We start from the raw sequence: 12,109 nt of genomic DNA on the forward strand, positions 1-12,109 counted from the left end.
CTTTACCTCTCCCTGCTCCTCCGCTGTGTAGTCTGGGCCGTCAAATCCATACTGTGCCTGACACCGTCTGAGCCTGCCTCCTGATGTATAGACATATATTTTGAATGTGTACGCTATCCATACATGTTATCCGGGGATACGGTACCCTTTCTCACCTTTGTGCAATCACGTGCAATCCATACTGGGTCTAACACAATCTGAGCCTGCCTCCTGATGTATAGACATATATTTTGAATGTGTACGCTATCCATACATGTTATCCGGGGATACGGTACCCTTTCTCACCTTTGTGCAATCACGTGCAATCCATACTGAGCCTAACACCATCTGAGCCTGCCTCCTGATGTATAGACATATATTTTGAATGTGTACGCTATCCATACATGTTATCCGGGGATACGGTACCCTTTCTCACCTTTGTGCAATCACGTGCAATCCATACTGGGCCTAACACTATCTGAGCCTGCCTCCTGATGTATAGACATATATTTTGAATGTGTACGCTATCCATACATGTTATCCGGGGATACGGTGCCCTTTCTCACCTTTGTGCAATCACGTGCAATCCATACTGAGCCTAACACCATCTGAGCCTGCCTCCTGATGTATAGACATATATTTTGAATGTGTACGCTATCCATACATGTTATCCGGGGATACGGTACCCTTTCTCACCTTTGTGCAATCACGTGCAAGCCATACTGGCCTAACACCGTCTGAGCCTGCCTCCTGATGTATAGACATATATTTTGAATGTGTACGCTATCCATACATGTTATCCGGGGATACGGTACCCTTTCTCACCTTTGTGCAATCACGTGCAATCCATACTGGGCATAACACCGTCTGAGCCTGCCTCCTGATGTATAGACATATATTTTGAATGTGTACGCTATCCATACATGTTATCCGGGGATACGGTACCCTTTCTTACCTTTGTGCAATCACGTGCAAGCCATACTGGGCCTAACACCGTCTGAGCCTGCCTCCTGATGTATAGACATATATTTTGAATGTGTACGCTATCCATACATCTTATCCGGGGATACGGTACCCTTTCTCACCTTTGTGCAATCACGTGCAAGCCATACTGGGCCTAACACCGTCTGAGCCTGCCTCCTGATGTATAGACATATATTTTGAATGTGTACGCTATCCATACATGTTATCCGGGGATACGGTACCCTTTCTCACCTTTGTGCAATCACGTGTAATCCATACTGGGCGTGAGAACGGCTGGCGAGCTGTTAAGCAAGCTACAGCACCTGTGGTTTGCACACGGAAGTTTTTCATTTTTTCAGGAATGACGGTTACGCCTAATTCCGGAACTGCGGTTGACCTGCACTTACTGGGAAATCATCGTTCGCGGGTAATAATTGTAATCAGTTATCCCCATCACTAACGTTGTTCAGCGGGTTATCTGCACCTGTAAGCAACAAACACTGGCCTTTTCAGTGTAGCGCACATGCAGCCACGGACATGTAAGGGCATGACACACCAGTTATTGGCCAATCTCATGTGCCAGAGCCTCACGTGTCCCTCTAGTAAGCCGGACTCGGACCGCAGGGCATGGCGGAGTCTCGTTCGTTAACGGAATTAAGCTTGCAATGTGTGCATCTGTTCTGTAGCTGGCATGGTTGAGGTTTCCCAGGTGGAGTCGAATTTAACTGTAGGCTCCACTCCTGGTGGTGCCCTTCTGGACATTCCTTTAAGGTTCAGCTTTGCAACCATACTGCCCACGTAAAACAAACACTTTGCCTTCATGAACGCTGTTTGGAGGGTCATGACTCGTGGGAATAACGCCGCCCAATCAGTTAACCTGCTAGAGAGATCCTTCGTTGCTCCCAAGCATGACATCACACTCCCTAGGAGGAAGGTAATGCCACTGTGGCGACCGTACTCCTGGGGGCGACACAAGTGCAATGATGCCCAGCCACTGCTCGATGAATCTGCTGTTACATTGACCCAGACCACTACATTCCCCTCGCACGCTACACGGCCTGAATCTGACCCTGATGAAACTCAGGTTACCCTTCCCATATACAGTTCCATCTTACATGGTGACAAAGAGGAAGCTGCAGATGAAAGTGCAGGTTCGGCCCACCCGCCATCAGACACACCACCGTACTATCAGGGGCCCTGTGCCAGTGCCGTCGCCAACGAGTGGGCCCCCCCTGCTTGCTCAGGATCACAGCACTTGCAATGTTGAAATACTGTGCAGTGAGATGGAAGATGGGGACGACGAGGAGTCCAGACTAGTACAGGGATTCCCTAGCGAGGAGACTTATTTGATTGTTTTCAATGTTGGGACAGCAATTTTTGGGGAGCACTATACTCTGGAGAATGATAGATGGGGCCCACCATACACTGGAACATTCCAAAGGTGGACATCAGACACTGGAGCAGCATTTACAGTGCCCATTATACACTAGAGCATTAGAAATGGGGCCCATTATGTTTGGAGCATTATTTGGGCCCATAAGACAGTGGAGCTTCATCCATGGAGACCAACATATACTGTAGCATTATGTGGAGCTCATCATATACTGTTTCAAACATTATATGGGACCAATGATTCTGTATGGAGAAATAGATGGGCCTCGTCATGAGATGTAAAAAGTGAAGTATTTTTCATTGTACTATACCGCTATTTCTCTGCCGTATCGGAGCATGATGAGTTGTGGTATGTGTTAAAGGGGCGCTCTTTCGCCCAGGGCACATGAAAACCTGGAGCCAGCCCTACCCCCCCACAACTTTAGCCAAATAACCCCCATTTTTCAGTGCGTAACTTGTATTATGAAGTTAATTAAGGTTGACAAGCTTAAGTAAGAAGAATTGATGCTTTTGGCATTCAAATTGGCACTGTAGGTGTGTTTCCTGTCCTCCTCTCACTGCCGACTTTTATTCCCCATTGACTTACATTGTGTTTCGTGTTTCAGGACGATCCCGACTTTTCCCTATAATCGGCCGATCTTGCTCGACCCGACTTTTGGAAAAGTCGGGTTTCACGAAACGAAACTCGACCCTAAAAAACCAAAAGTCGCTCAACTCTAGTCCAATTCTTTTTCTCCTTGGCCCAGGTAAGGTACTTCTGGCGTTGTCTATTGGTCATGAGTGGCTTGACACAAGGAATGCAACACTTGTAGCCCATGTCCTGGATACGTCAGTGTGTGATGGCTCTTCAGGCAATAACTCCAGCAGCAGTCCACTCCTTGTGAATAAGCCCCCAAATTTTTGAATGGCCTTTTCTTAACAATCCTTTCAAGGCTGCAGTTATCCTGGTGGCTTGTGCACCTTTTTCTACCACATTTTTTGCTTCCACTCAACTTTCCTTTAATATACTTGTACAGCAAACTCAATGTGGGCAAATCCGAACTCATCATCTTTCCTCCATCTCACAGATCTTCCTAACCTGATCTATCACAATAAATGACATCACATTTTCCCCCGTAGCAGAAGTTTGATGCCTCGGATTAACCCTCGACTCTGCCCAGTCCTTCAAACCGCACATACAAGCTCTTTCCACCTCCTGTCCCCTCCAGCTCAAAAATATTTCCAGAATCCGTCCTTTCCTCAACATTCAATCTAATAAAATGCTTGTGCATGCCCTCATCATTAGTGATGAGCCAGTATACTCGTTACTCGGGTTTCCCCGATCATGCTCAGGTATTCTCTGAGTACTTTGGCGTGCTCGGAGATTTAGTTTTCGTCGCCGCAGCTGCATGATTTGCGACTGCTAGACAGCCTGAATACATGTGGGTTTGCCTGCTTGTTAGAGAATTCCCACATGTATTCAGCTTGTCTAGCAGCTGCAGATCATGCAGCTGAGGCAACAAAAGCTAAATCTCCGAGCACGCTAAAATACTCGACCACCCGAGCACGCTTGTGGAAATCCGAGTAACGAGTATCCTCACTCATCACTACTCATCATCTCCCTCCTCGACTACTGCAACATCCTTTTCTGTGGCCTCCCTGCTAACACTCTTGCTCCTCTCCAGTCCATCCTTAACTCTGCTGTCCAACTAATTCATCTCTCTCCTCACTACTCCTCCGCTTCTCCCCTCTGCAAATCTCTTCAGTGGCTCCCATTCCCTCAGCGTATCCAGTTCAAATTACTAATACTGACCTGCAAAGCGATGCATGACCTGTCTCCTTCTTATACCTCTGAACTAATCTCCCGATATCTTCCCTCACGTAATCTCCAGTCCTCCCAAGACCTCCTTCTCTCCTCCACACCTATTCGCACCTCACCTAATCGCCTCCAAGACTTCTCCCGAATATCCCGTATCCTCTGGAAATCTGTTCCCCAACATGTCCCACTATCAACCACATTTGGATCCTTCAGATGGAACCTGAAATCCACCTCTTCAGGAAAACTTACAGACTGAAATGACGCCGCTGCCTCCTTACCACTACCAGAGCTACCACCTCCCCATCACTGGAGCTGATGCAACCCCCTCAACCTTTTGCCTCCTTCTCAACCATCCTGTAGAATGTAAGCCCACAAGGGCAGGATTCTCTCCCCTCTGTATCAATCTGTCATTGTTAGTTTGCTTACTCAAAGTGATATCTGTAATTTGTATGTAACCCATTCTCATGTACAGCACCATGGAATCAATGGTGCTATATAAAAAAATAATAATAAAGTGAAGGAGGGTTTCATGCCTGCCTCACCGAAACTATAAGAGGAGAGGATATTTAATGCTCTATAAACATTTTGTTTGCAGCAAAGTCCAATCTACAATTGTCACCCACTACCTACAGTGCCACAGGGCTTTCTCATAATCTTGCATTTACAAATTTCATTATTAATGTTACATCTTTCACACCATAGTTTCAGCTTCTAATTAAATTTCGATTTTAAAAGAAGCAATCTCCAAATGAAGGAAAGGGAATATGCAAAAGGGTATCTAAGTGTAGTAATGAATATGTAATTAATATCCATATGAACAATGATATTGCATGCACAGTTTGTGCAATTGTGCTAGTGACAGGCACAACTCCATTGAAGTTATTCTCCTGGTAACTGCTATGCTTGTGTAGCAAATCACTCAGGATAATAGGTAACATAGTAAAAAACTTCATATGGCCCTTCTGGTTCTTGGACAGGTTAGAGATCCCGACCACAGAGTCTTTAGTGGTTCCAGCGTGAGCAGAGATAGCCCTAATCACAAACTAGAAGATGACAACTCAGACCTAAACTGCCTTCACATTCCTCCTAATGAAATGGAGGGCAAATCAGCGTATGAATTACCTACAAAAGGGAAATTGTGCTGAAAAATGGAAAGATTCCAAAGTGAGTAAAATAAACCATGAAATACAAAATAAAGTATAAAGTAAGTATTGTTAGATATGGGTCGCCCTCCCAGGGCTGTGGGGTACTCGGTACCGGGCCGGTCTCTCAGAGGGGATTGTCACAGCAGCGGTGACCCGGTCCGTGGCCATGGGCGCCCATGTAAAAGGGGTTGAGTTGGGAATAAAGTTTATAAGTGATTCGTGACGCCACCTGTGGTGTTCGGCAAGGGAGGTGTTAAGCCGACGCTGCAAGCAGATTCTCTGGGACAGATGGTGTAGTGCAGCAATGATGTTGTAGCCCTCCACAGGTAGGGCTGTTGGTCCCAGGGCAGTGTAACGGAATGTTTAGGAAGAGGGTGCAGTGTTTGGCACAGAGATGTAGCAGTGCTGAGGATGTTGCAGGAAGGAGGCAAGGACACAACAGGGTGCAGTTTCTTTACCTTTACTTGGCAAACGCAGTCCAGGGTCCTGGTTACAGATGGCACAGGAGCAGGCTAGCCTGGAAACAACTCAGGGATCTCTCTATCAGATGGGTTGTGTAGTCTCCTTCCTAGCGCTGGCTTGAGGTACATCCAGTACAGTGTTACACTGAAGTTCCTCCTTATCTTCTCTTAGAACTACCTCCTATGGCAGACAGCTGTAGCCCTCTATCTCTCTTGGCTCACTCGTCGCTGTTGTGCCTCCGAGTCTTAGTTGGGAATAGAGCATTTACAGCTTCCTATTCCTCTGTCTTCTGTTGCAGGACCTTCAGTATCCATACAACCGTAGAGACCAGGTTCCAGATCATGCACTATCACTGGGAGGGAGCTCTCTTTTCTCAGCTCAACCTCCAGCTTCTCTCCACACATCTACACTCTTTGCCCTCCCCACACTAACTCCTAATTTCCCTTCCTGGCCCTCAGAGAGCACTCCTCCCCCAATTCTGGTTGAGAGCTCCCTCTGCTGGCCTGGAGTGGGAACTGTGTTGCATGACATGGTTAACTGTTAGAGAGACAGCCTGACATCACCCTCCCTGGAGGAAGGCAATGCCACTGTGGTGACCATACTCCTGGGGGCACCACATTCCCCCCTAGTGCAAGTCAGTACTCCTGGACTGATAAAAGAAAAACATGTTAAACATATAAACATGTAAACAATATGAAGGTTACAAGATTTAAGAAAAATGAAAAATTTACAAAAACCACATGCTCCAAAAATAGTCCTGTGATGATAAGTCCATGCATCAACATCCATGGTCCATTCCTGGGCAAATGGTGAACTATGTACAAAGTTGGTTTTGACCACACAAGTCCTGTGGTCCAATGTCCATCAAAACATGAAACAAGAACATCAAAAAGGCTTCTTACAGGTTATCTGTAGGCACAAAACTTGAGAACAGTTACATATATACACAATTTCCACATTCACATAAACTTATCTATACACGATATCTGATGGGCGGTATACCTTGTGTAGTATGGGTAGACCTGTGTAACTCTGGTGTGGGTAAACTAGGTAGCATTCTCTACCGACTCTTAGTCTCACTATCGGTATGACAGATTCACCACTGGCAGGGTGACAGCTCTCTGGCTCCACTGCTGGTATGGCATCTGCTACCTGAACTTCCTGATTTTCAGAGTTCTCATGAGTCACTTCTTCTTGTACTACCAGTTGGGGAAATGTCAACACTGGCACCACTATGGCATCATTTACTTTAGACCAATTGGCAGGGAATTCTCCAAGTATAGTGCTGACCTCTTCTTCTATGGGTTGGATGTTATTTTGTTCTTCCATTCTTTCTCTTAACTGGTCAGGGCATAATTTCAAATGATCTCTTGATATTGCTGTTGAAGTTTCTCCTCCATCTTTACTAATAAGGCACACCTTGGTATTGTCAAAATTTGAGGGTAGAATGGTGTAGGGTTCAGCTTCCCATTGGTCATCCAATTTATGCAGTCTTCTTTTCCTCTTGAGGACTTGTTCTCCTGGTGACAAGGGGACTGCAGGGGCATGTTGGTTGTAGTGCCTTTCTTGTTTTTGTCTTGCCTGAGCTAGACTCTTCTCCACACACTCTTTTACTCTACAGTACTGTTGTTGTTGTTCTGTATCCCAGTCAGCATCTGGTGATGTTACTTCAGGTGTCAGGACTCCCATATCCAAATCAATAGGCAGTTTACCAGGCCTTGCTCTCATTAGGTAGGCTGGAGTGCAGTTGGTGGAATTCACAGGAAGTGTGGTTGTAGAGGTCTACCAGATCTGGCAACTTTTCAGGTCACAGATTGCTCTCCTCCAAAGCCAAGGTCTTCAGCAGGTCAATCACCACCTGGTTCATCTTTTCACACATGCCATTGGAGTGTGGATGGTACGGTGTTGTCCTGATCTTCTTGCAACTGTACAAGTTACAGAATTCCTGGAACACTTGTGCCTCAAAAGCTGGACCTTGATCTGTAAGCACTCGCTCAGGATATCCATGTGGTCTACAGAAGTGCTGCTGAAAGGCTCTGGCTGCTGTCCTGGCTGTTTGATCTTTGACAGGCACAACTACCAGGAATTTTGAATAGTGGTCCACGATGCTAAGAGCATAGATGTAGCCTGAACGGCTTGGGACCAGCTTCACATGGTCTAGGGCGACCAACTCAAGTGGCTGTTTGGTTATTATTGGCTGTAGAGGAGCTCTCTGGCTGTTTCGATCCTTTCTGCGCAGGTTACATTGTCCACACTCCCGGCACCACTTTTCAATGGCTTTCCTCATACCAGCCCAGTAGAACATCTCCCGGAGCAATGCTTCCAACTTCTTCCATCCGAAGTGGCCAGCTCCATTGTGGTATGCTTCCAGGACCATTGATGCCTCTCTCTTTGGGACTACCACCTGCCAGACCAACTCATGAGTGTGGGCATTGATACTCCTCCGACACAGCTTTCCTTCATAGATGAACAGCCGGCCTCTCTCCTTCCACAACTGCTGAGTTTCTTCAGGAGCATCTGGCTCTGGGCGTGAGTCAGCTTGTGACAGTAGCTCCTTCACCAGGCGGACTGCAGGGTCGCTATCCTGCGTTTCTGCCCAGTCATGATGGGGCAATGGATTGAGAGTGACCTCTTTCACGCCAGACCGCCTGTTTCTCACTCCTTGAGCACGTTGGGCCGCAATTGGCCAGTGGAAGGGAGGTAGCTCTATTTTTTCAAGAGCCTCAGGATCTTCTCCTGCATCTGGCAGATTAGGCATTCTGGACAGCGCATCAGCATTGGCATTCTTATGTCCTGCCCGGTACTTGATGGTAAACTCATAGTTAGACAGCCGAGCCATCCATCGCTGTTCCAGTGCACCTAGTTTTGCAGTTTCCAAGTGAGTCAACGAGTTGTTATCCGTGAAGATGGTAAACTTGGCTGAAGCTAGGTAATGCTTGAATCTTTCAGTCACAGCCCAGACTATGGCGAGGAACTCCAGCTTGAAGGAACTGTATTTGTCAGGGTTCCTTTCAGTGGGACGAAGCTTCCTGCTGGCATAGGAGATCATCCTTTCTTTGCCATTCTGTACCTGTGACAGTACTGCTCCAAGTCCCATGTTGCTGGCATCAGTATACAACACAAAGGGTTGGTCATAGTCTGGGTAGGCCAGAACTTCATCTCTTGTGAGAGCCATCTTCAGTCGGTTGAAGGACCTCTCCAACTCGTCAGTCCATTCAAATGTGGAACTTTTCTGTTTGGCTTTCTTGGACTGCCCCACCAGAAGATTTTGCATAGGAGTGGCTATTTCAGTGAAACCCTTGATGAACCTTTGGTAGTAGCCTACCAACCCAAGAAATTGGCGCACATCTTGGAGGTTGCTGGGCCTCGGCCAGTCCCGGATGACTGTGACCTTGTCAGGATCTGGTGCCACACCTTCTGCACTCACTACATGACCGAGGTACTGAACCTTGGGCTTCAGGAGATGGCATTTGGAAGGCTTCACCTTCAGGCCAAAGTTGGACAAGGCTTCAAACACCTCAGCCAGGTGCTTCAGATGGTCTTCATAAGTCTTGGAGAAAACAATGACATTATCAAGGTACAACAGGACCGTCTCGAAGTTCTTGTGTCCCAGGCAGCACTCCATCAGCCGTTGAAATGTTCCTGGGGCGGTGCAGAGCCCAAATGGCATATAGTTGAACTCACAGAGACCCATTGGGGTGGTAAAAGCTGCTTTCTCCTTGTCTGCCTCTGCCACGGGAACTTGCCAATACCCACTAGTGAGATCTAAGGTGGAGAAATAGTTAGAAGTTTTAAGTGTAGCTAATGACTCCTCAATTCTGGGTAATGGGTAGGCATCCTTATGTGTAATGCTGTTAATTTTTCTGTAATCAACACACATTCTCATGGTACCATCCTTTTTCTTTACAAACACTATTGGAGCTGCCCAGGGGCTACAACTGTCTCTGATAACCCCTGCTTCCTTCATTTCTCTCAACATACCTTTGGCACATTGAAATTGTGTTGGGGGTATAGGCCGGTATGTTGTGAACTCATTTTCTGGTTTACCTCTGGCTTCTGGTGAGGGTGGTGGAGCTGGCTGTGTTGACAGAGGAGTCGTGAGTTCTCCATCCAGGCTCCCTCTGGTGGTGACAGCAGGTAATGAAGCTGATCTAAATGGCAGAGACCTGCCACCTGAGGAGTCTCTGACTGGATTTAAGACAGCCGACTCCCTAATTTTGTGCTGGTGATTTTTTCCTGCCCTGAGGTTCTGGTTTCCAATTCTATTCCTGCCTTCTCAAGCTAACTGTGCTCTGCTATTTTTTCTCATGAGATTTGGTCTGGTTTACTCAGTTTTTGTGGTCAGCCAGCCCCTGCTGGGGCTGTGCTGAATTTCTATTCTTAAGTCTCTGTTTATGCCAGTTTGCTTTTTGTCCCTGATCAGATTGGTCTCTTTTTGCTCTGTCTTCAGAATATACTAGAGTGCTGGAATAGGGAATTGAAGTCTAGCGACTTCAGGGTTTTTGTTATCAGAAAGTGTTGGACATTTTTTTGGCAGGGTTTTGTGCGTGATTGCAGACAGCATCTTTCCTTTCCTCTCCTTTCTAGTTAGTGTGGGCCCCATCGTTTGCTCATCCTATTTTTCTATCTGTGTTTGTGTTTTCATCTTGTCTCCCTGACAATACATGTTTGGGGGCTGTCTATTGCTTTGGGGTCTGCTCTGGGGCAGTTTAGATTTCCCCTTTTCTTGCTTTAGGCTTATTTAGTTCTCCGGCTGTGACGAGGCATCTAGGATCATCGTAGGTACGCTCCACATCTACTGCTGGTTGTGTGGATAGGATCACGGGTCTGCAATCCGCTTTGTTACCAACCTCTCTGGTTTTCTGGGGCTTAGCTTGTTTTTGTTTTAACTCCTCGGTGACTCATTCATAACACCGGTACCTTTCTTTTATGGGTGGATGATCTCCAGCGGGGATATGATGTTGAACCCCTTTTGCCTTCCCAAAATCTAGAGGGTGTTTACTGAATACCTGCTCATATTCCTGGGTCACCCTGTAAACCCCATTTTTCTGGTATGAAGGTGTGGAGTCAGTCCCCATCTGCAGTTGCGGACACCACTCCTCCCGCTGCTTTACAGAGCCATTGTCCTCCACCTGGTCGGATGAGACTAAGGGCTCTGCTGCCTGCATTGCATTGTTACTGACAGTGAGCAGCTTAACAACTGTGGCATACTGAGGTATTGTGGCCTCCTCCTCCCCACAATTCAAAAGGCGTCCAGGTACTCTCCCTTTACGTACATCAACTACCCCTCTGGCTGTCAGGACAGTGGGCCTGCTATCAGAGTATACTGACTCTACCAATGCCTGGTAATCTTTTCCTCTGAGGCCTATGGCTGCCCGACACCAAATCGACATTTCACATCAGGGGGGTATTGCAATGGGGAAAGCATCACTCACTCTGACGCTGCCAATTTCTCCGCCAGAGAGTTCTACCTGCTGTCTTTGCATCAGGGCCTTGATCTCCTTCTGCAGGACTCGTTGTTCACTGGAACCAGCAGTCTCAGCCACCTGTTGCAACAAGACAATAACCTCAGAAAGACAATTTTCAATTACATTGGTACCAAGAATCATCATGGAATTACATTCTCGTCAATCAATATCCTCAACTATCAGACCTTGAGATTTTAACTCCACCCTCCCCACTTTAATAGTAATTTCTTTACATCCCACTTGTGGTAAAGACTGACCATTACTGGCAACTACTGTTAGTTCGTCACTTGGGCCACGGGTGAGTTCAGAGTCAGCCCAATACCGCTTGTAGAGGATATAGGGCATAGTAGTCACCTGGGAGCCAGTGTCCAGCAAAGCGTTCATGGGGATGCCATCAATCACAACTGGAAGGATCGGTCTCCCTCCAACATACTTGGCTCGCCAGTTCCTTGGGCCTTGTGGTCCTATTCCTGGGGGTTGCCCCAGGGGTTACTCGTTTAAAGGACAGAATCTTGCGAGGTGGCCTGCCTTGTGGCAGTGACGACAGATGGGACGTCCGTTCTGGGCATAGCGATCGTTGTTCCTCCCTCGGAGTGGCGGGGTTCTCCTCTTCCGGAGCCACGGGACATCCTCTGGACTGGAAGCAAGCTGGATCTTCTCCTGGGAGGACACCTGCAGGGACTGTATGGTTTTGGTAAGTGCAGCCATCCCTTTGGTCAACTCCTGGACCTGAAGACACAGCTCTTCTGTGGGGTCTTTATCCAGAGTCTGTGCATCAGCCTCCACAGGGATGGAAGGGAAAGATGTTCCTTCCTGGTGGTAGGTGATCACTGGGCGCCTAGAGGGCGCTGGACGGCTGACAGTTGGTTCATGCAGCACCCGGATAGCCCTGTCCTTGAAGT

This window comes from Dendrobates tinctorius, unplaced genomic scaffold, assembly GCF_039654945.1.
Source record: "Dendrobates tinctorius isolate UK_male_01 unplaced genomic scaffold, ASM3965494v1 ptg000004l, whole genome shotgun sequence".
NCBI lineage: Eukaryota > Metazoa > Chordata > Amphibia > Anura > Dendrobatidae > Dendrobates > Dendrobates tinctorius.